Source organism: Petaurus breviceps, unplaced genomic scaffold, assembly GCF_028583685.1.
Source record: "Petaurus breviceps papuanus isolate PSGF00001 unplaced genomic scaffold, PetGlider_PUasm1.0 90808, whole genome shotgun sequence".
In the NCBI taxonomy this organism is placed as follows: domain Eukaryota; kingdom Metazoa; phylum Chordata; class Mammalia; order Diprotodontia; family Petauridae; genus Petaurus; species Petaurus breviceps.
This window is the reverse complement of record NW_027187349.1, coordinates 12,846,664-12,853,572: the sequence shown is the minus strand read 5'-3', so window position 1 is coordinate 12,853,572 and position 6,909 is coordinate 12,846,664. Positions and strand designations below refer to the sequence as shown.

Sequence of the window (6,909 nt, the reverse complement as noted above, 5' to 3'; positions counted from 1 at the left end):
ATGTATACTACTACAGTAGTGTAAATTTAAAGGAAAACAATGGCAACAAAAGAAACTGAATCTTGTGTAGCTGTAATGACCAAGCTTGCCCTTAAGAAAAGATGAGGAAGCATATTTCTCTCCCTTTTTGCAGAATTTTGGGACTATTGAGGTAGAACTTTCTATATACTGTCAGACACAGCTGATATGCTGCTTAGTTTTACTGAAGTGCTTTATTCTTTCTTTTTTTTTTTTTTTAGAAGAGATGGGGGCGGCCAGGTGGCTCAGCGAGTAAGAACACCGGCTCCAGTGTCGGGATGACCTGGATCAAATCCGGGCTCAGATACTCAGCACCACACCCAGAAATAATAACTGGCCGTGTAACCTTGAGCAAGTTACTTAACCCCGATTGCTTTAAAAAAAAAAAAAGAAAGAAAGAGATGGGGAGGGACAGTCATAAATTAAAGTGATTTAAAATAAAAGATATTAATAACATTTTAAAAATTCAATATGGTGCATATAACATTTTTAGCATTAAGGGCAGCTAGGAATATTTTGACTATCCTACTGAGCTTGGTGGCATAGGCCTATAATCCCTGTAACTGGGAAGGGTGAGGCTGGGTGGATCTCTTGACCTCTAGAGTTCTGAGCTATTATAAGGTTAAAGCTGATTGAATGTCTGCACTGAGTCTGGTACTAATATGGTGAGCCCCTTGGAGAGGGTAGTGATGATAGTGTCTGAGGCTCACATCTAGAACTATAATATGTGTGTATTATATATACATATACAGGTATTGTATGTATATACATGTGTGGTTATATATTATATGTATTTGTGTATGTGTATACATACACACACACATAACCTTTCATGTCTTTGGGGCTAAGACCAGCAGTAAGAGAATATTGGGATAGATATAACAACAACATCAACAAAAATTAGTATTAAAATTGAGCTTTAAAAATTTCAAAGCACTTTACATATATTATCTCACTTGATCCTATATTAACCCCATGATCTAAGTACTTCTAGAGATATGATTACCCTCATTTTACATATAGAGAAATTGAGGGTGTGACAAGTTAAATGTTTGTCCAGGGTCACACAAACAGTTAATGTCTCAGGATTTCCTGACTCCACTCCCTGTGCCCTATCCACTATGAGATGCCACCTTTCTGGGCCTCCTCCAATACAGCAATTTCCACAGTTGCAGAAAATCATCAGGAATAGCAGCAAGGATGTTAATAGGGTCACAAGATTGGGCAGCCATGGAAAGGTAAGAGAATTGCTATGGTTCTTGGCTCTCTGTTTCTCTGCCTTTAAACAGGGTGATTATTCTGCCTCTGTGGTAGAGCTGGGATGAGAAATTGTGTCTTTTAAGGGATCTACTAGTTGCCTCGGCACTGTTGTCATGTAGACTGCAGAGTAGGTCGTCAGTGTTCCTTGGGTATGATATAATTTAGGTTAATTAAGCAGTGGAGTAAAGTCTCAGAGCTTTCTTTGAAACCTTATAAAATAGTAAAGCATTGATCCTGGGATTGCAGGGAGAAGAAGCTTTTACATTTAAGTTGCAAGTTAATTTGCAATTTTTTATTTGGAAGTTAGATTGACCTCTTAATAGAAAAGTTTTGGAAGGTGTTGTCCCAAAGAAACATTTCTACAGATGGGAAATACAGTTCTTGGAGGTCATGGGGAAAGCCCTGAGGAGGTTTCCTCCATGGATAAAGCTACCTCATTTCTACTCCACAACGACTCTAGTTTTTGTTCTCTTATGCAAGAAAGTGTGAGAGTAGTAGAAGGAGCCCATGCTTGGGGCAGCTCAGCTTTGTCTATTCTGGCTATTTCTTCCTGAACGTTCCTCGAGTACATCCCAATAAAGTAGGCTCCAAGAAGTGATAGTATGCATAAGCAGTCACACCCAAAACCACCTCAACAGACAGGTTGTACCAGGTTGAGGGTAAATGAGAAGTCTCAAAACCACCAGTGAGTTTTAGGGGGATGTCTACCCCAAGCATGTGCAGACTTCTTCCAGTGGAATGGGCAGAAGAGAACAATTTGTTCCAATGATGATGAAGGTAGCTGAAGCTCGTGCTGTGGATTGCTTAGAGCTTGGACAGATATCATACGTCAAGGTGCTGAGTGCTGGGCCATTGCCAATCGTCTTGACTTTTGCCTTGCCAATCGTCTTGACTTTCGCCTTGCCACTGAACTTTGATGACTCTGCAAAAGAGAGTGAGGCTGAAGAATTCGTGCAATTCTGCCTCATTTACATCCAATTCAAAAGCAAGTCGAGGCATCACCCTGTAATGTCATTGGTCCTCTTCAAAAATGAAGGACAAATAACAAGAACAGAACCTGTAAGTACTTAGATATTCATTCATTAACTGTTCATTTCTTCACCAATAGCTTATGGCTAGGTGAGTTGTGGACTTGGCCTGATTCTAGCCATCCTAGACTAGCCAAACTTTTTCTTGTGAACTCATCCTTTTTGAATCAGTAGATTTATGAGGGCCAGTATAAAAGAAACATGAGATCCATCCTTTTGGTCTTTGCCACTTAAGTACCCCGAATCAAATCTGGGCAAAAATATGGGGGGAGGTGCATTGACTAATATAACTCTGGCTATTCCTTTTCCTAATCCCACACATTTTCCTTATTATGAATCAGCTGGGGCAGCTAGGTGGTGAAGTGGATAGAATACTGGTCCTGGATTCAGGAGGACCTGAGTTCAAATCCAGTCTCAGACAGTTACTAGCTGTGTGATCCTGGGCATGTCACTTAACCCCAATTACTTCCCTAAAAAAGAGTCAGTAAATAAAATTTGTAGAATATCCACTGAGTACAGAGAAAGGTACACACATACCCTAACTAATATTGTAGTAACACTGTCTTATAATAACTCCATAAATATATTATTATCAAATATCACCTTAATTCTTCAAAACTTTAATGTAATATCATCTATCCCCTGGTCACTTCACTGCCATCCTAACTTTTGCCACTGCCACTGTCTTCCTCAGTTCCTCTAGCCTCATGGTCCTCCCCACCCCGGCCAGTTTAGCTCTAATGACCTATAAACTGCTACTTTTCATATCTCACTAATTCTCACTTTCTACTTTTGTTTTCCCCTACCTAGGAATGAGTATTCCAATTTATAACATCATTCAATTCCACCAAATACAATAAAACATAACACAATATTGTTGTTCAGTATTTTCTGTCATGTCTGATTCTTCCTGACCCCATTTTGAGCTTTTCTTGGAAAAGATACTGGAGTGGTTTGTCATTTTCTTCTCCAGTTCATTTTATAGATGAGGAAACTGAGGCAAACAGGGTTAAGTGACTTGCTTAGGGTCACACAACTAGTAAGTATCTGAGGCCAGATTTGAAATCAGAAAGATGAATCCTTTGTACTTCAGGCCTGGCACTCTATCCACTGTGCCACCTAACTGCCTTTTTACAATACAGCACATATTTATTAAGCACCTTCTGCATGGAGAGCATTTTACTAGTATTCAGTCTTCTAATTACTCTCACCCTTTAGCATAATTGCATCTAACCTCCTTTTTCTTACATAAGATGCAACATGCCTGATTGAATTTCATGATGCAAAAGCATTGGAATCTTGAGCTGGGTATGGTGATACACGCCTGTAATCCCAGTTATCAGCAGAGCCGGGCAGGGGTTGATTAAGCAATCATTATGCATACAGCTTATTATTCTCTTCCTCTTCTTCATCTCATTCTTGGAATCTTTCTTTGATAAGATTCAGAAAGAAATGTTATCCTGCTCTTTATTCTTTTTTTCTTTTTGCTTTTTGGAGGGCAGTTGGGGTTAAGTGACTTGGCCAAGGTCACACAGCTAGTAAGTGTGCCAAGTGTCTGGGGCTGGATTTTAATTCAGGTCTTCCTGACTCCAGGACTAGTGCTCTATTCACTGTGCTACCTAGTCTCCCTTTGCTCTTTATTTTTACATTTACTGGTCTATAAATCTTTGCACAGGTGGATACAGTAGCTGCAGCTGCTTTTTATAGTTGTATAAAAGTTTTTGGATGTAAGCTGGCCATCTTCTGTAGGCCCACTGATAGCCTATAGACAACTCTAGTAGTACACAGGAAAACAGGGATGATCCTTTTCCCTTTTGATTTTTATTTTCCCTTCTAGGTCTCTATAATTTGAAGCCTTTTTATTCCATGTAGCTTAGAGGTCATAAATATTTGGAATGGTGACATCTATTAAAAACATCTATCATTATCATTAACAAAACAACTAAAATAATATTTATAGAGCATTCTTTTAATTTAAAAAGGGCATATCGGGTATATTTGGCCCATCTCTCTGATTAGAAGGCTAGGACGAAGATTCTAATTCTTTTGTTCTATGAAATCTAGTTTTCTCACAACTCTGGGAATGATTTTGTATATGTAACACAATTCCCAATTTTACAAATTATAAAAACAAACGAACTATGTTTCAGGTAATTGAAGTAAATACAGATGGGATATATCAGAGAAATAAAGACTCCAACATTCTTTCATTGTCACCAAACTGTCTCTTCATTTAACTTTATTTAACATATAAATTTTATAACTCAAGCTATTGGAGGCATCTAGGTGTAGAAAGAGTTTGGGATTTAGAGTCAGAAAATTTGTTTAAATGTTGGCTCTGTCATCTCTTTGACTTTAAACAAGTCAGTTCAATTCTCTGGGCCTGTTTTCTCCTATGTAAAGATAAAACTTTTTCTGTTCATTGTCCAAATTGGACAAGATGATCTGTAAGGCTTCTCCTGACTTTAGATCTATGATCTGTGATCTATTTTTGGCTCATTTTTTTTTGGATTAGATTATTGACTCTGGAAAGACAAGGACCAAGACTGCATTTTTCTTTTTTTTAAAGACTGGGTCTCCATATCTCACCTACGATGGAAGTGCAGAGGCCATTGCTGGGCTGGATCTTTCTAATGATTGGCATGGGAGCTTTGACCTGTTCCATTTCAAACCTGAACTGATTGACCCCTCATTGCATAACCTAGTACCTTCCCTCTACCTGTTAGATTCACCATATTAAGGCTGGTTTTAAGGCTGATGATTTATCAATAATTAAGGCTTTTTATTTATAAGTTTTTATTATTAATATATAATAATTGGACATAATGCAAACATATAAGGTAGGTTATATTAATATAATATAGAATATATGATAATATATCAATATTATTAAATGTTAAATTTAATTATTTAAAATTATAAATAATTAAGGCCAAAGAGTTAATAATAATTAAGGCTGAATTTAGTAAAGAAACCCCAGAACCTACTGAAGATCAGTAGATCCATTAGTCTTAGCCTCTTACACCATCTCAGGCCCTGGGGAGGGGGAAGGGAATTAGATTTACAGCTTAACTCACTCACTCTATAGCATGGCCCTCCAAGTTCCAAGTTCAAATCTCCTTGGGTTTAGACCCCAGCACCCTGGCTTCTCAGAGTTTCCCGATTGGACTGGCAGTAATTTTTGACTTGGAATTCTGCCAACAAGGTCATCATGCCTTCAAATCTGTGGTCCAGGGGCTGCCCCGTCTTGCCTAAAACTGAAAAGGACAAATGAAGCAGGCCAAAACTGCAACTATTTTTCAGAACCAAAGGACTTAAGAAGGAAAAGGGGAGAAAGTTGCCCTTTCTCACAGCCAGGTCAGTTCATGGCAGCATATGGTGAATAACAGGACCTCTACCCCTTTGGACACTGCCAGAAAGAGAAACTGCCTCAGTCTGGTGGACTTAAAAATGCAGTCTGTTGACACTGCACAGCCAATGGAAAAAGCAGCTCCCGCCCATGTGGAAGGGGAACAAAGAATGTATTCTTTCATAAGCAAGTCTCTGGCATCTTCCTCATGGGTGCCCCAGTTTATTGATCTGGGAATGTGTTGAAGCCTTATCACTTCCTTATTTCTTTTTTAATTGCTAGCAAGATGTTCTTCTCCGGGTTTTTGATTGGGCGTGAGGGGGGTGAAGGGTAGTTTTGGGTTTGGGGAAGGGTATACCCAATGAAAGGAGAACTTGGTAAGAATTTCTCAATAAAATCAGGGAACTTTCCTTTTTTCTGCCTCTTGCCCAGGGCAGCTCTGCCCAAACATTCCATCAGGACTGTTGGAATGGGTTTAGTATGACTACATGTGTGTTGTCTGATATACGATGTACTTTTCAGCTTGGGAGCCACCCTAGCTGTCCTCAGTTGTGTAGGGGAAGTATAAGGTGACACTGAAACAGCCTGAAGAAGACAAAGGGCACCATGAAGGCCTTCTGCTCAAAAATACTTGTCCTACACATCTTACCAAATAGAACTTCATCTGTATTAACAACTTCATATTTTAATATGCAAATAGGTCACTCATACCTCAATGTGAGATACTTGAATCAGATAATCATAGGCTCATAGCATGTTGAGTTCTTTAAAGCTCTTCTCCTTTAAATGCCTCATGTTATAGATGAAGAAACTGAGGCCAAAGAAGGTTAAGTGATTTGCCCAAGATCACCCACACAGTAAGCATTAGAGGTGAGATTTGAATTCGAGTCCTCTGTCCCCATAGCTAGTGGTCTTCCATATTACTTTAATAATTGTATTGCTTTCCTAGGAATGAATATGGAAACTGGTACCAGGAAAGAAATGGGTTTAAATGTTTCCTCTAACACTAGATATTCAACTATGAGCAAGTCACAATAACAGGGGACATCTACACTAACCCCTCATTCTACTGTTTCTTTGACAAAATAATAGGATGTGTTTTCAAAGCAGAAAGAGTCCTAGATTTCAAGTGAGGAGACCTGGCACTTAATTTTAGATATGACATTAACTGGAGGTATATCTTAGAGAAGCTCCCTGATCTCAGTAGACTTCAGCTTCCTACCAAAATAATGATTGGAATAATGGGGTGTATTG

The 6,909-nt window shown here is 38.8% G+C and overlaps 1 long non-coding RNA gene across 1 annotated transcript in view; it reads left to right on the top strand.

The window, feature by feature from the left end:
• Positions 1–1,903: 1,903 nt before the first annotated feature.
• Positions 1,904–6,909, top strand: part of LOC138147823 (uncharacterized) — a 57,881-nt gene continuing 52,875 nt past the window's right edge. Inside the window, exon 1 of the long non-coding RNA XR_011164904.1 lies at positions 1,904–2,337. This is a non-coding gene — a long non-coding RNA (uncharacterized lncRNA). The remainder of the gene's footprint in view (positions 2,338–6,909) is intronic.